Source organism: Triticum aestivum, chromosome 5A (assembly GCF_018294505.1).
Source record: "Triticum aestivum cultivar Chinese Spring chromosome 5A, IWGSC CS RefSeq v2.1, whole genome shotgun sequence".
Classification (NCBI taxonomy): Eukaryota; Viridiplantae; Streptophyta; class Magnoliopsida; order Poales; family Poaceae; genus Triticum; species Triticum aestivum.
In genome coordinates, this window is record NC_057806.1 from 645,267,482 (window position 1) to 645,286,213 (window position 18,732).

The window sequence follows — 18,732 nt, forward strand, 5'->3', positions numbered from 1 at the left end:
AAGATATTGAAGAAGTTCAAAATGGATCAGTCAAAGAAGGGGTTCTTGCCTGTATTGCAAGGTACGAGATTGAGCACGGCTCAATGCCCGACCACGGCAGAAGATAGAGAAAAGATGAGTGTCGTCCCCTATGCCTCGGCCATAGGGTCTATCATGTATGCTATGCTGTGTACCAGACCTGATGTAAACCTTGCCGTAAGTTTGGTAGGAAGGTACCAAAGTAATCCCGGCATGGAACACTGGACAGCGGTCAAGAATATCCTGAAGTACCTGAAAAGGACTAAGGATATGTTTCTCGTTTATGGAGGTGACGAAGAGCTCGTCGTAAAGGGTTACGTCGATGCTAGCTTCGACACAGATCTGGATGACTCTAAGTCACAAACCGGATACGTGTATATTTTGAATGGTGGGGCAGTAAGCTGGTGCAGTTGCAAGCAGAGCGTTGTGGCGGGATCTACATGTGAAGCGGAGTACATGGCAGCCTCAGAGGCAGCACAAGAAGCAATCTGGATGAAGGAGTTCATTACCGACCTAGGAGTCATACCCAATGCGTCGGGCCCGATGACTCTCTTCTGTGACAACACTGGAGCTATTGCCCTTGCCAAGGAGCCCAGGTTTCACAGGAAGACCAGGCATATCAAGCGTCGCTTCAACTCCATTCGTGAAAGTGTTCAAAATGGAGACATAGAGATTTGTAAAGTACATACGGACCTGAATGTGGCAGATCCGTTGACTAAACCTCTCCCTAGAGCAAAACATGATCAACACCAGAACTGCATGGGTGTTCGATTCATCACAATGTAACTAGAATATTGACTCTAGTGCAAGTGGGAGACTGTTGGAAATATGCCCTAGAGGCAATAATAAAATGGTTATTATTATATTTCTTTGTTCATGATAATTGTCTATTGTTCATGCTATAATTGTGTTATCCGGAAATCGTAATACATGTGTGAATACATAGACCACAACACGTCCCTAGTGAGCCTCTAGTTGACTAGCTCGTTGATCAAAAGATAGTCATGGTTTCCTGACTATGGACATTGGATGTCATTGATAACGGGATCACATCATTAGGAGAATGATGTGATGGACAAGACCCAATCCTAAGCATAGCTCAAAGATCGTATAGTTCGTTTGCTGTAGCTTTTCCGAATGTCAAGTATCATTTACTTAGACCATGAGATTGTGCAACTCCCGGATACCGTAGGAGTGCCTTGGGTGTGCCAAACGTCACAACGTAACTGGGTGACTATAAAGGTACACTACAGGTATCTCCGAAAGTGTCTGTTGGGTTGGCACGAATCGAGACTGGGATTTGTCACTCCGTATGACGGAGAGGTATCTCTGGGCCCACTCGGTAATGCATCATCATAATGAGCTCAATGTGACCAAGTGGTTGATCATGGGATCATGCATTACGGCACGAGTAAAGTGACTTGCCGGTAACGAGATTGAACGAGGTATTGGGATACCGACGATCGAGTCTCGGGCAAGTAACGTACCGATTGACAAAGGGAATTGTATACGGATTGATTGAATCCTCGACATCGTGGTTCATCCGATGAGATCATCGTGGAGCATGTGGGAGCCAACATGGGTATCCAGATCCCGCTGTTGGTTATTGATCGGAGAGGCATCTCGGTCATGTCTGCATGTCTCCCGAACCCGTAGGGTCTACACACTTAAGGTTCAGTGACGCTAGGGTTGTAGAGATATTAGTATGCAGTAACCTGAAAGTTGTTCGGAGTCCTGGATGAGATCCCGGACATCACGAGGAGTTCCGGAATGGTCCGGAGGTAAAGATTTATATATAGGAAGTCCAATTTCGGCCATCGGGAAGGTTTCGGGGGTCGCCGGTATTGTACCGGGACCACCGGAAGGGTCCCGGGGGTCCACCGGGTGGGGCCACCTATCCCGGAGGGCCCCATGGGCTGAATTGGGAGGGGAACCAGCCCCTAGTGGGCTGGTGCGCCCCCCCTTGGGCCTCCCCTGCGCCTAGGGTTGGGAAACCCTAGGGGTGGGGGTGCCCCCCACTTGGCTTGGGGGGGGGGGGAAGCCACCCCTTGGCCGCCGCCCCCTTGGAGATTCATCTCCTAGGGCCGGCGCCCCCCCCCCCAAGGCCCCTATATAAAGAGGGGGGAGGGAGGGCAGCCGCACCCCTTGCTCTTGGCGCCTCCCTCTCCCTCCGTAACACCTCTCCTCCCCGCTTGCGCTTGGCGAAGCCCTGCCGGGATCCTGCTGCATCCACCACCACGCCGTCGTGCTGCTGGATCTTCATCAACCTCTCCTTCCCCCTTGCTGGATCAAGAAGGAGGAGACATCTTCCCGACCATACGTGTGTTGAACGCGGAGGTGTTGTCCGTTCGGCACTTGGTCATCGGTGATTTGGATCATGATGAGTACGACTCCATCAACCCCGTTCTCTTGAACGCTTCCGCGCGCGATCTACAAGGGTATGTAGATGCACTCCTCTCTCCCTCGTTGCTAGATGACTCCATAGATTGATCTTGGTGATGCATAGAAAATTTTAAAATTCTGCTACGTTTCCCAACAGTCGATGTGTGGAGTAATAGTAGTAGATGCAAGCAGGAGTCGGTCTACTTGTCTTGGACGTGATGCCTATATACATGATCATTCCTAGATATTCTCATAACTATGCTCAATTCTGTCAATTGCTCAACAGTAATTCGTTCACCCACCGTAAAATACCTATGATCTTGAGAGAAGCCACTAGTGAAACCTATGGCCCCCGGGTCTATCTTCATCATATTAATCTTCCAATACTTAGTTATTTTCATTGCTTTTATTTTACTTTGCATCTTTATCATATACCAAAAATATTATCTTATCATATCTATCAGATCTCACTCTCGTAAGTAACCGTGTAGGGATTAACAACCCCTTATCGCGTTGGTTGTGAGGATTTATTTGTTTTGTGTAGGTGCGAGGGACTCGCGCGTAGCCTCCTACTGGATTGATACCTTGGTTCTCAAAAACTGAGGGAAATACTTACGCTACTTTGCTGCACCACCCTTTCCTCTTCAAGGGAAAACCAACGCAAGTGCTCAAGAGGTAGCAAGGAACATGGCCACTTGCTCTTTGACACCAGTGTTGATGCTATCTTGTAACAGCCCCTGCTCCTGAAGGTCTCGACAAGCCTGGAAAATGGTGCTCTTTTCATTCTAAGCATCCACAGAGCCTCAACGTCATTGCAGTTGTAGATGTAGTTCTGATTTTGGATCATCTCCTGTTCCCGGGGAAACAATGGACCATAGCGGATCAAAGATCTCCCAGCACGACGAACAACTCTCTGGTGCATGAACATGACCCATGCCTGAATCACACTAATCAGTGTTGCTGCCTGGATTATCAACCTCATCCGTGCGTCCATAACCTAGTCGACATCGACAGTTCATTTAGTGGGAAATCGATCCTACACCTAGCTTAATGGCCTAACCACTGAGCTAACAAAGGGGGGAGGGGTGCTGCTTACCAGCATCCGAGACGAGGACGGCGTAGGGGGAGCCATGGCACAGACTAGGTCGACCAGACAGTGGCCAACAACAAGGGCAGCACCAGATCTGCCACAAACGCCGCCGCCTCTTCTGCCGCCGCCTATAGCTTAGATCTAAAATCGCAGCCGCCGCCGATGGTGGGGCAGTAGGGAAGAAAGGGGGCATTGGCTATGGGTGAGCGAGTGAAAGGGGGGTGAGGCTAATTTGGCGCCGGGACGGCGCGCCTAATGGGGTCATGTACCTAGGGTAGGGTCATGGACCTGATCTAAGTACCTTACCCAAGGACACCCTTAGAAGCGGTCGCCTTCCAGTCGACCAACGAGGGACTCACTCGACTGACTTGAAGGACTCGACCACGAAGACTCACTCGACCACCAGGAGGTCAAGAGGCACTCTGCACTGCAACGGCCTGTAATTAAGTAGGATTTATGATAGTAAAGACACTTTATGTGGGGCGTTACCAGTAACGCCCCAGACTTAACTCACCTTAAACCCTTCATTACATGGGCTGGCTGGGGTCCTGGCGCACTCTATATAAGCCACCCCCCTCCACAGGCAGAAGGGTTCGGCACCTTGTAACTCATATACTCATAATCCACTCGACCGCCTCCGGGCTCCGAGACGTAGGGCTATTACTTCTTCCGAGAAGGGCCTGAACTCGTACATCCCTTGTGTTTACAACCTCTCCATAGCTAGGACCTTGCCTCTCCATACCTACCCCCACTCTACTGTCAGGCTTAGAACCACGACAGTTGGCGCCCACCGTGGGGCCGGTGTTTTAGCGATTTTTGTGGAGAAGTTGCGATTCTTCCGAGTACTTTCATCATGGTGTCTGCTGGAGTTTTGGTCGGGGGTCAAGAGATCCGTCTCGGCACTCTCACCTTCATCGCCGACGACTCCGCGTGGCTCCATGAGGCTCCACTCGACGTTGATGCGCTCCCCGTCCGCGGTGCGACGCATTTTCGCGCATGTGTCCGTGGCGTTCTGCTGCGGCAACCGTCGACCCAGTATCGGTCGGCTCCTCCATCGTCCACCCTCCCGGTCTCCCGCCAGCGCAAGCGCTCGGGCCGGTCGAGGCTTTAGCGATGGGTGAGGCACGCGGTGGCTCGCCAATCGGCCACCACCCAAGTTGTGGCAATCGAGCCCGACGAATCTCTCTACGGCTTGTTCGATCTGTCGACTGGCTCCGTAGAGACTGCATCCGAGTGCGGTAGCAGTGATCCAGCGGCGGAAATCTTGATGGTCGACGGGCCCCGCAGTCCCCCTGGCTTCGCCCGTGATGGTGGAGCAGGTGACGGAGGCGACCCTGCACGAGGCCACGAAGAGTACCAGCCCGAGCCACTCGACTCTCTGCAAAGAGAGGAACTTCGCCGCAGGAACGTGGATGCCCTGCGTACTCCCATCGCAGGAGAAACCCCCGAGGCTCGTGCCTTGGAGGAGGCACGTCTGGCCAATTTGGCCGAACGCACTCGACTGGAGAATCTTCAGCGAGCACTCGACGAGCGCGCGCGGCAACGAGTTCCCGACACCAGTCGACGTCAACTCTTCCCGCCGACTCAGGTATATCGAACCCCAATCCAGAATTTAGCAGCTGCGACCCGTATAGCAGAGTCCATCCAGCCTTCGCAGTCGGAAGCTGGCAGAGGTTTGCTGCAGATCAGGGATCTGCTCCGGGCAGCAGGAGATCAGAATTCAGCCGTGTCTCAGTCGCGCAACAGAATTCACAGTCGATCCGTCACTGCGAATACGGTTCAGTCGGCTCACAGCCCCAGATCGCCTCCGCGGCGTGAAGGGCGCGAGAATCGGCGAGATCAATATGGTGACCGACTCGACCGAGATGATAGGCGTCGAGTGCCCAATTCCCCTCCGAGGGGTGGGTCTTACGCTCCTCGGCAGCAAGATGACAGGCGTCAGTACAGTACAGGGCGAAGGGTTCCAGTCGACCCCAGAGAACCAGGCTTCGACGCGCGATCCATTATCGTGCAAGGTTTGGTCGACCGGAACAGAGCCCATCGAGGCGGACTCGACAGAGATGCACCCACAAGCAGTCGAGTGCATGTTTCTGGTCCTGAATGTTTCAGCAGAGCTATCAGAGCCGCAGTTATCCCTCCCAATTTCAGGTTGGCAACAGGAGTCAGCAAGTTCACTGGTGAGTCTAAGCCTGAAACTTGGCTTGAAGACTACCGAGTGGCAGTTCAGATTGGTGGTGGGAACGACGAGGTGGCCATGAAGCATTTGCCCCTCATGCTGGAAGGTTCTGCCAGGGCATGGTTGACTCAATTACCTCCTAGCAGCATTTACACTTGGGAAGATCTGTCCCGAGTGTTCATCAGAACGTTTGAAGGAACTTGCAAGCGACCAGCTGGATTGACAGAGTTGCAAGTCTGCGTGCAGAAGGCTAATGAGACTCTCAGAGAGTATATTCAGAGGTGGATCACTTTGCACCACACTGTGGAGAATGTGTCTGATCATCAGGCAGTCTGCGCCTTCAAAGATGGCGTCAAGAACAGAGAACTGAGTTTGAAGTTTGGTCGAACCGGTGACATGACCTTGAGTCGGATGATGGAGATTGCTACCAAGTACGCCAACGGCGAAGAAGAAGACCGACTCCGAAGCGGCAAGCACAAGCCGAGTCAGTCGGAAAAAGGAAACACCAGTCGGAAACAGAAGCGGAAGGCTGAACCGGCAGCTCCTGGAGAGGCTCTGGCCGTGACTCAGGGAAAGTTTAAGGGGAAACCAAAAGGATCCTGGAACCCCAAGAAGGTAAAGGATAAAGAAGGGAACGACGTAATGGATATGCCATGTCACATCCACACGAAGAAAGACGAAGAGGGGAATATCATCTACCCGAAGCACACCACTCGCCAATGTCGACTCCTGATCCAGCAGTTTCAGGGAAAACAGTCTAAGGACAAGGAGAAGGAGTCGGACAAGGCCGAAGACAAGGAGGACAGTGAGGAAGGATATCCGCATATCAACTCCACTCTGATGATCTTTGCAGATGTGGAAAGCAGGAGTCGACTGAAAGTCATTAACCGAGAGGTGAACATGGTTGCCCCAGCAAAAGCAAATTATCTGAAATGGTCTCAAATACCCATCACATTCGACCAATCTGATCACCCGACTCATATTGCCACCCCTGGGAGGCAAGCTTTGGTGGTCGATCCAGTTGTCGAAGGCACTCGACTGACAAAGGTGTTGATGGATGGTGGAAGCAGGCTGAATTTGTTGTATGCAGACACACTGAAAGGAATGGGCATTCCGATGTCCCGACTGAACACTAGTAACATGAGCTTTCATGGAGTTATACCAGGGAAGAAAGCCGAGTCACTCGGCCAAATAGCTTTGGACGTGGTGTTTGGTGATTCGAAACATTTTCGCAAAGAAAGTTGACGTTTGAGGTCGTGGATTTTCAGAGTGCATATCATGCCATTTTGGGGAGACCAGCTTACGCACGGTTCATGGCTCGACCATGTTACGTGTACCTCAAATTGAAGATGCCCGGCCCCAAAGGAGTGATCATTGTCACCGGTGATAGGAAAAAGGCAGAAGAGTGCTTTCAGAAGGGCTCAAAGATTGCCGATTCCCAGGTGACAGTGGTCGAGTTCGAGGAATACAAGCAAAACGCAGATCCGAGTGACTTGCTGCGATCAAAGAAACCCGCCACAGAATCTGCATTTCAGTCGTCCGGTGAGACGAAGCCTGTTCACATTCACCCGACCGATCCCGATGCAGCTCCGACCCGCATCTCCACAACGCTCGACCCAAAATAGGAAGAAGCGCTCATCCAGTTCCTCCGTGAGAACTGGGACATTTTTGCATGGAAGCCCGCTGACATGCCAGGTGTTCCCAGGGGACTGGCTGAGCATCGCCTAAGAGTCGACTCGTCTGCAAAACCAGTCAAAGAGCATCTTCGGCGGTCCGCCGTCCAGAAGAGAAAAGCCATTGGTGAAGAAGTGGCTCGACTGTTGGCGGCAGGATTTATCCGAGAGATATACCACTCCGAGTGGCTCGCTAATGTCGTCATGGTTCCTAAGAAGGACAAGTCGCTCCAAATGTGCATTAAGCACATCAACCGGGCCTGCCCGAAAGATCATTTTCCTCTCCCTCGCATAGATCAAATTGTTGACTCGACCGCGGGATGCGAGAGGCTATCTTTTTTAGATGCCTACTCCGGGTACCACCAGATCCGTCTGTACGGACCCGACGAGGTAAAAACAGCTTTCATCACTCCATTCGGGTGCTTCTGCTATATCACCATGCCATTCGGCCTCAAGAATGCCGGAGCCACATTTATGCGAATGATTTAGAAGTGTCTACTCACTCAAATCAGTCGGAATGTGGAAGCATATATGGATGATATTGTTGTCAAGTCACGAAAAGGTTCCGACCTGCTCGCTGATCTCGCCGAAACATTTGCCAACCTCAGAAGATATGATATCAAGCTCAATCCGTCAAAGTGCACATTTGGAGTTCCTGGTGGCAAGTTACTTGGTTTTCTCATTTCCGAACGGGGAATCGACGCTAACCCAGAGAAGATTGGCACTATTCTCCTAATGAAACGCCCTGTGCGAGTGCATGATGTCCAGAAACTTACTGGATGCTTGGCCGCATTAAGTCGATTCATATCACGACTCGGTGAAAAGGCATTGCCTCTTTACCGACTGATGAAGAAGACAGACAAGTTCGAATGGAATATGAGGCCCTCTTATATGGGTTGCGCATGGCCATTTCACTCGGCGTCCGTCGCCTGATGGTCTATGGTGACTCGGATTTAGTGGTCAACCAGGTGATGAAAGAGTGGGACGTGAGAAGCCCAGCCATGACTGGATACTGCAGTGCAGTGAGGAAGCTGGAAAAGAAGTTCGAGGGGTTGGAGCTCCATCATATACCCCGACTGAAAAATCAAGCAGCTGATGATCTAGCAAAGATAGGTTCCAAGAGAGAAGCCATTCCGAGTGGTGTGTTCTTGGAGCATATACACACTCCGTCAGTCAAAGAAGATCCTTTCACCGAAGAAACTCCACAGCCCAAGAGTGCCACAGATCCGACTGAAGTTGAAGTCCCAGCGGTGGTCGACTTGATCATGGAGGTTTTGGTGGTCATTCCCGACTGGACAGTTCCGTATGTCGCATATATCCTGAGAAAAGAGCTTCCGGAGGATGAGGAAGAGGCTCGACAGATCGTCCGTCGGTCTAAGGCCTTTACCGTAATCAAAGGACAATTATACAGAGAAAGCGCGACTGGAGTCGGTCAGAAGTGCATAACACCAGAAGAAGGTCGACTCATCCTCAATGATATTCACTCGGGGACCTGTGGTCATCATGCGTCCTCTCGGACCATCGTGGCCAAAGCATACCGAGCCGGATTTTACTGGCCAAAGGCGAATGAGATGGCAAAAGAGATAGTGGATAAGTGCGAGGGATGTCAGTTCTACTCGAATATGTCGCACAAGCCTGCGTCGGCCCTGAAGACCATCCCACTCGTCTGGCCTTTCGCAGTATGGGGACTGGACATGGTCGGTCCTTTGAGAACATGACGAAGTGGCTTCACGCATGTACTGGTGGCAGTCGACAAGTTCACCAAGTGGATCGAGGCTAAACCAATCAAGAGCCTTGACACCGGTACTGCTGTTAGCTTCATCAGGGAACTAATATTCAGATATGGAGTCCCGCACAGCATCATTACGGATAATGGGTCGAACTTTGACTCAGAGGAATTCAGAGATTTCTACAACTCCCAAGGCACACGGGTCGACTACGCTTCAGTCGCCCATCCGCAGTCGAATGGACAAGCAGAGCGAGCTAATGGACTGATTCTTAAGGGATTGAAGCCCCGACTGATGCGTGATCTCAAACACGCGGCTGGAGCTTGGGTCGACGAACTTCCCTCAGTGCTTTGGGGGCTGCGGACCACACCTAATCGGTCGACCGGAAGAACTCCATTCTTCTTGGTCTACGGAGCTGAAGCAGTCTTGCCGAGTGATCTTCTCCACAATGCTCCTCGAGTTGAAATCTACAACGAAGCAGAGGCTGAACAAGCGCGGCAGGACGCAGTCGACCTTTTAGAGGAAGAAAGGGAGATGGCTCTGATCCGATTGACCATCTACCAACAAGATTTGCGTCGTTTCCACGCCAGAAATGTGAGAGGTCGAGCCTTCCAGGAAGGAGATTTAGTTCTCCGAGTGGATCAGCACAAACCACACAAGCTTGCTCCTTCTTGGGAAGGTCCCTTCATCGTCACCAAGGTTCTCCACAACGGGGCGTACCGTCTTTACAACGTCGAGCATAATATCGACGAGCCCCGAGCTTGGAACGCGGAGCTACTCCGCCCATTTTATACTTAAGTTTTATCACTCGGATGAGTTGCAATAAAGTACTTCTGTAGTTCATGGACCTCAAAATAATAGTGTCATAGTTCCTCCATAATTTCTGTCACTTTTTATTTTTGTCCAATAAAATTCCCCCTCAGTGGGTGACTTAGCTGCGAATCCGTTTCGCCTAAGTTTGTAAAAATCCTACCGAGTGGTGAGCCAGACTCCCACTCGGAGGCTTAGCTGCGAATCCGTTTCGCCTAAGTTATCAAAATCCTACCGAGTGGTAAGCCAGACTTCCACTCGGAGGCTTAGCTGCAGTCCAAGGACTCGCCTAAGTTTGTCAAAATCCTACCGAGTGGAGAGCAAACCTCTCACTCGGGGGCTTAGCTGCAGTCCAAGCACTCGCCTAAGTTATCAAAATCCTACCGAGTGGTAAGCCAGACTTTCACTCAGAGGCTTAGCTGCAGCCCTGCGCTCGCCTAAGTTATAAAAATCCTACCGAGTGAAGAGCAACCCTCTCACTCGGAGGCTTAGCTGCAGTCCAAGCACTCGCCTAAGTTACAAAAATCCTACCGAGTGAAGAGCAAACCTCTCACTCGGGGGCTTAGCTGCAGTCCAAGCACTCGCCTAAGTTATCAAAATCCTACCGAGTGGTAAGCCAGACTTTCACTCGGAGGCTTAGCTACAGCCCTGCGCTCGCCTAAGTTATAAAAATCCTACCGAGTGAAGAGCAACCCTCTCACTCGGAGGCTTAGCTGCAGTCCAACCACTCGCCTAAGTTACAAAAATCCTACCGAGTGAAGAGCAACCCTCTCACTCGGAGGCTTAGCTGCAGCCCTGTGCTCGCCTAAGTTACAAAAATCCTACCGAGTGAAGAGCGACCCTCTCACTCGGGGGCTTAGCTGCGAATCCGTTTCGCCTAAGTTATCAAAATCCTACCGAGTGGTAAGCCAGACTTCCACTCGGAGGCTTAGCTGCAGTCCAAGGACTCGCCTAAGTTTGTCAAAATCGTACCGAGTGGAGAGCAAACCTCTCACTCGGGGGCTTAGCTGCAGTCCAAGCACTCGCCTAAGTTATCAAAATCCTACCGAGTGGTAAGCCAGACTTTCACTCGGAGGCTTAGCTGCAGCCCTGCGCTCACCTAAGTTATAAAAATCCTACCGAGTGAAGAGCAACCCTCTCACTCGGAGGCTTAGCTACAGTCCAAGCACTCGCCTAAGTTATCAAAATCCTACCGAGTGGTAAGCCAGACTTTCACTCGGAGGCTTAGCTGCAGCCCTGCGCTCGCCTAAGTTATAAAAATCCTACCGAGTGAAGAGCAACCCTCTCACTCGGAGGCTTAGCTGCAGTCCAAGCACTCGCCTAAGTTACAAAAATCCTACCGAGTGAAGAGCAAACCTCTCACTCGGGGGCTTAGTTGCAGTCCAAGCACTCGCCTAAGTTATCAAAATCCTACCGAGTGGTAAGCCAGACTTTCACTCGGAGGCTTAGCTGCAGCCCTGCGCTCGCCTAAGTAACAAAAATCCTACCGAGTGAAGAGCAACCCTCTCACTCGGAGGCTTAGCTGCAGCCCTGTGCTCGCCTAAGTTACAAAAATCCTACCGAGTGAAGAGCGACCCTCTCACTCGGGGGCTTAGCTGCGGTCCAAGCACTCGCCTAAGTTATAAAAATCCTACCGAGTGAAGAGCAAACCTCTCACTCGGAGGCTTAGCTGCAGCCCAGTGCTAGCCTAAGTTATCAAAATCCTACCGAGTGAAGAGTAAACCTCTCACTCGGGGGCTTAGCTGCAGCCCTGTGCTCGCCTAAGTTATAGAAATCCTACCGAGTGGTAAGCCGGGCTTCCACTCGGAGGCTTAGCCGCAGCCCAGTGCTCGCCTAAGTGGACTAAAGAATAAGTCGATTGCAGTAAAGGCGCCTTGCTTTGAACCTGCAAAAGACATTTCGAGCCAAAGGCAATCGTATTCAAGCACCAAATTCAAGTTTGAATCGATATCTAAAGGAACCGAGAGTGCTCAGGCGTTAAACCTGTTAAGGTTTATCGGTTACAATTCCACTCGGCATACCGAGGCAAATTTAAAGCGTCGAGCCAGAAGAAGTTTTTTACCCCTCATGTGGAGGGCTGGAAGGTGCAACGAATTCATCAAGGTCGATTCCATCGGCGATCCGAGTGGCAGCTGCAAGGAAAGTTTCCATAAAGGACCTGAAGTCGTGTTTCTTGGTGTTGGCCACCCGAAGAGCCGCCAGCTTCTCTTCTCGCGCATCTTTACAGTGGACTCGGGCCAGACACAGAGCAACATCTGCACCACACCGAGCCGAGGACTTCTTCCATTCCTGCACTTGACCAAGGATCGTGTTCAAGTGGGCCATCAGCGACTCAAGATCATTCTGAAGTGTCTCCTCAGGCCAGAGCGTCGAGTCGATGCGAGATGTGGCGGCCTTCAGCCTTGCGAGATAGTCCACGACAGCTGCAACACGAGACTCCAGTCGGAAAACATTCATGGCAACTTCGTCGTTCACCGGAGAATTGACGGGGTCGAAGTTTGGCTCCAGCCGGCTAGTTTCTTCTTCAAAATTTTGACAAAATTCTGCAAGGATGATCACTAAGTCAAGGGGATGGTCGAATGGAAAAACCTCAATTGGAAATGTTTGCCAAGCATAGAGGTTTACCTTCAAGCATAAGAAACAGCTTCTTGGCAAGACCACTCAGGAAGGCCTCCAGATCAGTTTTCTTCCCAGTCAATTTGCTGACTTGGTCGGTCAGGGCAGCTTTATCAGTTTTTAGTCGACTGACCTCCTTGTTGGCGATCCCAAGAGCAGCTTTCAGATTGGTATTGTCTTGTTCAAGCTTGGTGACTGAAGCTAACTTCTCGTCAGCAAGCTTGATCTTCTCAGCTAGTTCGAGGTCTTTCTTCTGTTGGGCCTCCCTTACCTTACCTGCAAGTTACAGCAAGGTCAGATTTTGAAACAAGCAAGGGGAAAAGCAGTCGTCAAGGTCTCACCAAACATACCTTCAGTCTCCTCCTTTGCCTTCGTCAGCTTCTCCTGAACCAGCTTCAAGCTCAGCTCGAGTTGAGTGTGCTTGTTTTCCAGCTCAGAGTAGCGAGCCACAAGATCACAGGAGTTCTGCAAAGAACCAATCGACTAAATGTCAAATATAATTCACTTCCGAGTGAAAAAGGAAAAAACACACGTTTCTAAGACTACAGCCGAATACAAGCATTCGACCGTAGTCTCGGGGACTACACCCAGTGGGTGCACTCAGCGTGCCCCCACTAATTCTGTTGAAGACAAAGTCGACCAGTCGACCTCAAAAAAAAAGGAGATGTATTCTTTAAGACTGTAATCAACTGCAAGCAGTCGACCACAGTCTCGGGGACTACACCCAGTGGGTGCACTCAGCGTGCCCCCACCGGTTTGTGAAATCCAGTCGACATAGTCGACTGACAGAAAGACTGACATCATAAAGCCTAAGGCCGACTGCCAGCAGTCGACCTTAGCCTTGGGGACTACACCCAGCGGGTGCACTCAGCGTGCCCCCGCTAACACGGAGTTCAATCGACACACCCAGTGGGTGACTACTATAAATTCCGGAAAGGAAAAGTTTTTGGTAGCATATCCAACAGAACAAACAGTGGTCGACCGACCTGAACATTGCTTTGAAGGGCAGAACTGGCGTCATAAGCTGCCTGGCTCGCATCCCGGATGGTCTTCAACTGCTCCATCATGATTCCCGCCTGGCGTATCGCTTCCTTCGCCGCGCCAGCTTGGTCCTCTGGGACGTGGTGCGTCGTGAAGAGGGAGGGCTGCTGAGCACTCGTCAATGGATCTGCGAAGGACACCGTGTGTCGAGTGGTGTTCTCTTCCTCCGCAATCAGAATCTCAGGCGCCGTCACATCCTGGGGCACCTTACTGGCGGACGCTTTCCTACTCCTCCTGCGCTTCAGTGGTTCTTCATCCTCATCATCATTAGGGAGATTGATAACAGTATTGGGTGGAGCTACGGAGAAGAATCAGGATCAGAGATCGTGAGTCAGTCGACTAAGAACGGTGTTAAGAATACAGTACCTGGTTTCGAAGTTGCTGCGTCCTCCATCTCATGGTCATCAGCCCGGGCTGAGGTTTCAGAAGTAGCAGCACTGCAACTCCAAAGGATCAGTCGACTAACTTCAGCGTCGACCAGAGACAAAGTTCACACAAAATAAGAAGACTTAAGCAGCACGATTACCCTGATATGGTGGGGATGGACACCTTCATCTTCGGCAGGAGCTTGATCGGCTTCGACGAGGCCGCCCTGGGCTGCTTCGGCGCCTTTTCAGTCGGCACCGGAGAGGTGGTCCGAGGGCGCTTGGTCGACTGAACAACGGTCGCAACCCCCTTGCCACGTTCAGTCGAAGGGTCGTGGACAAGCTTCGACCGCCTTTCTGAGCGCGGTGGTACGACCTCCTCCTCCTCTTCTTCCTCGTCCTCAACGTCATCTTCATCACCGTCATCATCATCATCGTCGTCATCATCCTCTGCAATGTCCGAGTCCCATTCCTCCTCTTCCTGGCTCTCGCCCCCACTCGCCTCACCCTCCTCAGTCGGAGCTTGTGCCCCATTGGGCATCGAGTACAGCTCGGTGAGAGCCTAGCAGATATCAAGACAAGGATCAGTCGACCAGTCGGCAGGATAAACAGAAATGAATGCGACAAGAACACAGTGGAGAGCAGAGCAAACGTACCTTGTTTGGATCGCTGTTGTGGTCGAGTGGAGGAATCCTTCTGGCTCCGCGTGGGTTGTCCTTGTTTCCGGTAACGGCTACCATCCATCTTTCCAGAGTGACATTGTCGACTGCTTCTGGATGGACTCGAGTCTCGTCTTCGGTCCCACAGTACAACCACATGCAGTGGCTCCGGAACTGAAGGGGCTGGATGCGACGCCTAAGGAAGACCTCCAGGAGGTCCATGCCCGTCACTCCCTCCCGAACCAACTGCACCACGCGCTCCATCAACATCTTCACGTCAGCTTTCTCCTCCGGAATCAACTTCAGAGAGGAGGGCTTGTTCACTCGGTCCATGGTAAACTGAGGGAGTCCACTCGACTGCCCCGGCGTCGACTGGTCCTGGCAGTAGAACCAGGTCGACTGCCAGCCTCTGACTGACTCGGGAAAGGTCATGGGCGGGAAGGTGCTCTTATTCCTCACCTGGATCCCCAGACCCCCACACATTTGGACGACTCGGGTTCTCTCATCACCTGGGCTCGCCTTCTTCACGGTCTGAGAGCGACACGTGAATATATGCTTGAACAAACCCCAGTGCGGTCGACAGCCCAAGAAACCCTCACACATGGACACAAATGCGGCAAGATAGGCGATAGAATTTGGGGTAAAGTGGTGGAGCTGCGCTCCAAAGAAGTTCAAGAAGCCACGGAAGAAAATACTCGGCGGCAAAGAAAATCCACGATCAACATGGGTGGCCAAGAGCACACACTCACCCTCTTCTGGCTGGGGCTGCCACTCCTTCCCCGGAAGCCTCGCAGCTCCATGAGGGATCAAGCCCTCGTTGGCCATGTCGAGGAGGTCTTTTTCTGTGATGGTCGACTGGATCCAGTCTCCTTGGACCCAGCCCTTCGGCAGGCGGGATCTGGACAAAGACCCGCCGCGGCTGGTAGATCTCCCCTTCGCCTTCTCCGACGCCGACGCCTTCTTCGCACGTTCCAGCGCCGCCGTTTTCTCCTTGGCCATGGTTGTCGGCGAGATGCGCGTGGGGAAGTTGTGCGGGGGCGAGAGCGAGCGCGCTGGACGGGGACGAAGGGAGCAGAGAGAGAGAGAGAATGCGGAGGCACAGTACAGAAATCCTCGCCGGGCGCATTTATAAGGTCCCTTCCGAGTGGATGACAGGTGGGCCCGGTCGATCTAATCATATCCAGGAACAGTTATGCAGACGGGATACGTGGCGAAGAAAGCGGCGCGGGGATCGAGGCGTCTATGTCCCGTCCCATCCGAACGCCGCGGTCCGCCCCGCTTCGCGCGCGTCCCCAAATTTCGCATCCCGCGGAATCCGCGAACAGCAGATCAGTCTGTCAGACGCGGGGTTTCCCGCGATCCGTCGCTCGGAGATCGTCGAAGCCCGAAAGATCACTCGACGAAAGAAGAGAATGGATCGAGTCGACTGAAGACAAGTTGCTCACTGTCGACGAAGAGATTCTTTGGTCCAGAACAACGCACGACCAGAGCGCAAAGGTTAATCGGAAACGACATCAACTCCTTCCTCACTCGAAGCCTCAATCCATTCGGGGGCTAATGATGGGGTTATGTACCTAGGGTAGGGTCATGGACCTGATCTAAGTACCTTACCCAAGGACACCCTTAGAAGAGGTCGCCTTCCAGTCGACCAACGAGGGACTCACTCGACTGACTTGAAGGACTCGACCACGAAGACTCACTCGACCACCAGGAGGTCAAGAGGCACTCTGCACTGCAACGGCCTGTAATTAAGTAGGCTTTATGATAGTAAAGACACTTTATGTGGGGCGTTACCAGTAACGCCCCAGACTTAACTCACCTTAAACCCTTCATTACGTGGGCTGGCTGGGGTCCTGGCGCACTCTATATAAGCCACCCCCCTCCATAGGCAGAAGGGTTCGGCACCTTGTAACTCATATGCTCATAATCCACTCGACCGCCTCCGGGCTCCGAGACGTAGGGCTATTACTTCTTCCGAGAAGGGCCTGAACTCGTACATCCCTTGTGTTTACAACCTCTCCATAGCTAGGACCTTGCCTCTCCATACCTACCCCCCACTCTACTGTCAGGCTTAGAACCACGACAGCGCCAGATTTCCATCTCCCGCCATCCCCCTCGCCCTCGCCTCGCTCCTTCCCGTGCGACCTCGCGCCGCACTCAGCCTGGCTCGCGAGAATTGCCGATCCAAGCGTTTCCAGTGAGCCAGGCTCTGGGATGCTTTGAGGAGCGTGCGATGCAGGCCCAATAGAAAAACCGGGCAACCAAACAGGCCTCTCCCTTCCCGCGCGGGCCTGGTTGGGCTCGATGCAGGCAACCAAACACGCCCATTGTGTCTGCCCCTGCAGCGCCGTAAGATCTGAGGTGTTGTACAAACTCGTTGATGTAGCTATCCTGGAGTGCCTTATCCGCTACGACCGCTTGCATCTTCAGTGCGTTTGCCACGAAGCCCCTTCTTTCTTCTCCCTCAACCATGACTGCCCGGACGGCACTCGCGACGCCATGGCAGTCGAAGGACCCGTCATCCTTGTCCCTCGCCACCTGCAACCCTACCTTCTTCGCTTCCATTTGCCGCGCGTTGGGCCCTTGGTCGCTGAAGATGGGCAGGATGACAAGTAGGTGCCCGAATAGGAGCCCTTCGATCAGCGAGTTCCGGCCACAGTGCGTCAAGAACCCGCCGACGGTCGCGTGCGCCAGGATGCTCATCTAGGGCACCCACCCCGTGGCCACCAGCCTGCGGTCGTGGGTGCGCTCCTCGAAGCCGGGTGGGAGAGGGTCGTCATCGGCACCGATGGGCTTCCTGAGAGCCCAGAGGAAGAGCGTCCCGGTGAGCTCCAGGCCGAGGGCCAGCTCGCGCACCTGCTCCTCGCGAAGTGGCACCTCGCTCCCTAGCGCCACGTACACCACCGAGCCGGGCGGTTGTGCGTCCAACCACCGAACAGTGGCATGGTCTTCTCCATTGCTGCCAGCGGCACGGCGGCAGAAGGCCGAGGGGCAGCATTGGCTTGCCGTGGAGGGTTGCTAAGAGCGGGAAGGACTCGGGCTCCTACTCGACGCAGCTCCGGATGGCTGTTAGTGTGCATCTCTTCTCTGTCAAGATGCAGCGCCAGAGGCTGGACATACCCGATGATGTTCCATGCACGGCGACAAACCGTGTCATCGCATTCCGCTCGTAACTGGGCACAACGCACCTAGCAGCGGTGGCCTGTTCAAACATAGAGGCAACAGCAGAGCCTACCTCGGGGTGCTCCAATGGCAGGCGGGGGACGGCAGCGAGCATGGCAGCGGTCGTCAGAAGCGCCGCACATGGTACCTGGCATTCAAGGCAACTAGATTTGAGACATGCATGTGATGGAACCAACAAAGCTGCCGGCCTGCCGCGCAAACTAGCCATCTCTGGTGGATTGGATCGTACCTTGTGCTCGAGGGCGGCGGCGGTGGCCCTGTGGTGGAAGCAGTCAACGATGATCCAGTGAGGCCTCGTGGCCTCGTCGGTGCACGCAGCGGCCAAGACCTCCCAAAGGGCGCGGCGAGGCCGTCGAAAGCCTTCCAGTGGAGCTCATGATCGGTGGCGGTGACATCGTTGGTGGACTCCGCGCCGTCGGGCAGGTCGTTGACGCACGGCAAGGGGAGCTCGACGAGGTCCACGTGCGGCGCCGCAGCGGGGCGCAGCGGTGGGAGGCGGGCGAGGTTGCGCGGGGTGGAGACATAGGACACAAGGTGGCCGGGCAGCGCCAGGCGCTCGGCGAGCTCTAGGTACGGAAGCAGGTGGCCAAAAGCGAGGTAGGGGCAGAGCATGATGCGCAGCAGCGGCTAGGACGTGGCGTCCATGGAGAGCTGAAGCTCGGCTTACCGGCGTTGCGAATAGAAGGAAGCGGCGGCTGGCTCTTGGTGGTGCTCTGCTCACTGGTCACTGCTCAGCTGCTGACCCCGCGGATAAATAAAGAGACAACCAGGGCATGGGTGGCCAGTCGCTGAGATTTGGGTCTGGGTGCTCTCCTCCCGCCAACATGTGCGCTCACCTAAAACAGTGAGGCCATGTAGCAGCTGGCACGCTTAAGGTAGCTCCCGAAACATGGCGGTCGGACAAGAAAAACCACTCGGTGGGTGCAATTACAAATGGATTTGGAAAGCCAAACTCCTTCTTAAGATCCAGATTTTTCTTTGGAAACTTTCTC

General features: G+C 53.2%; 2 pseudogenes; both read right to left on the minus strand.

Annotated features, from left to right (window-relative positions):
• Nucleotides 1-3,532, minus strand: part of LOC123101701 (uncharacterized) — a 75,986-nt pseudogene extending 72,454 nt beyond the window's left edge.
• A 13,096-nt stretch (nt 3,533-16,628) lies between these two features.
• On the minus strand, nt 16,629-18,385 carry LOC123101702 (UDP-glycosyltransferase 91C1-like; annotated as a pseudogene).
• Nucleotides 18,386-18,732: the final 347 nt, after the last annotated feature.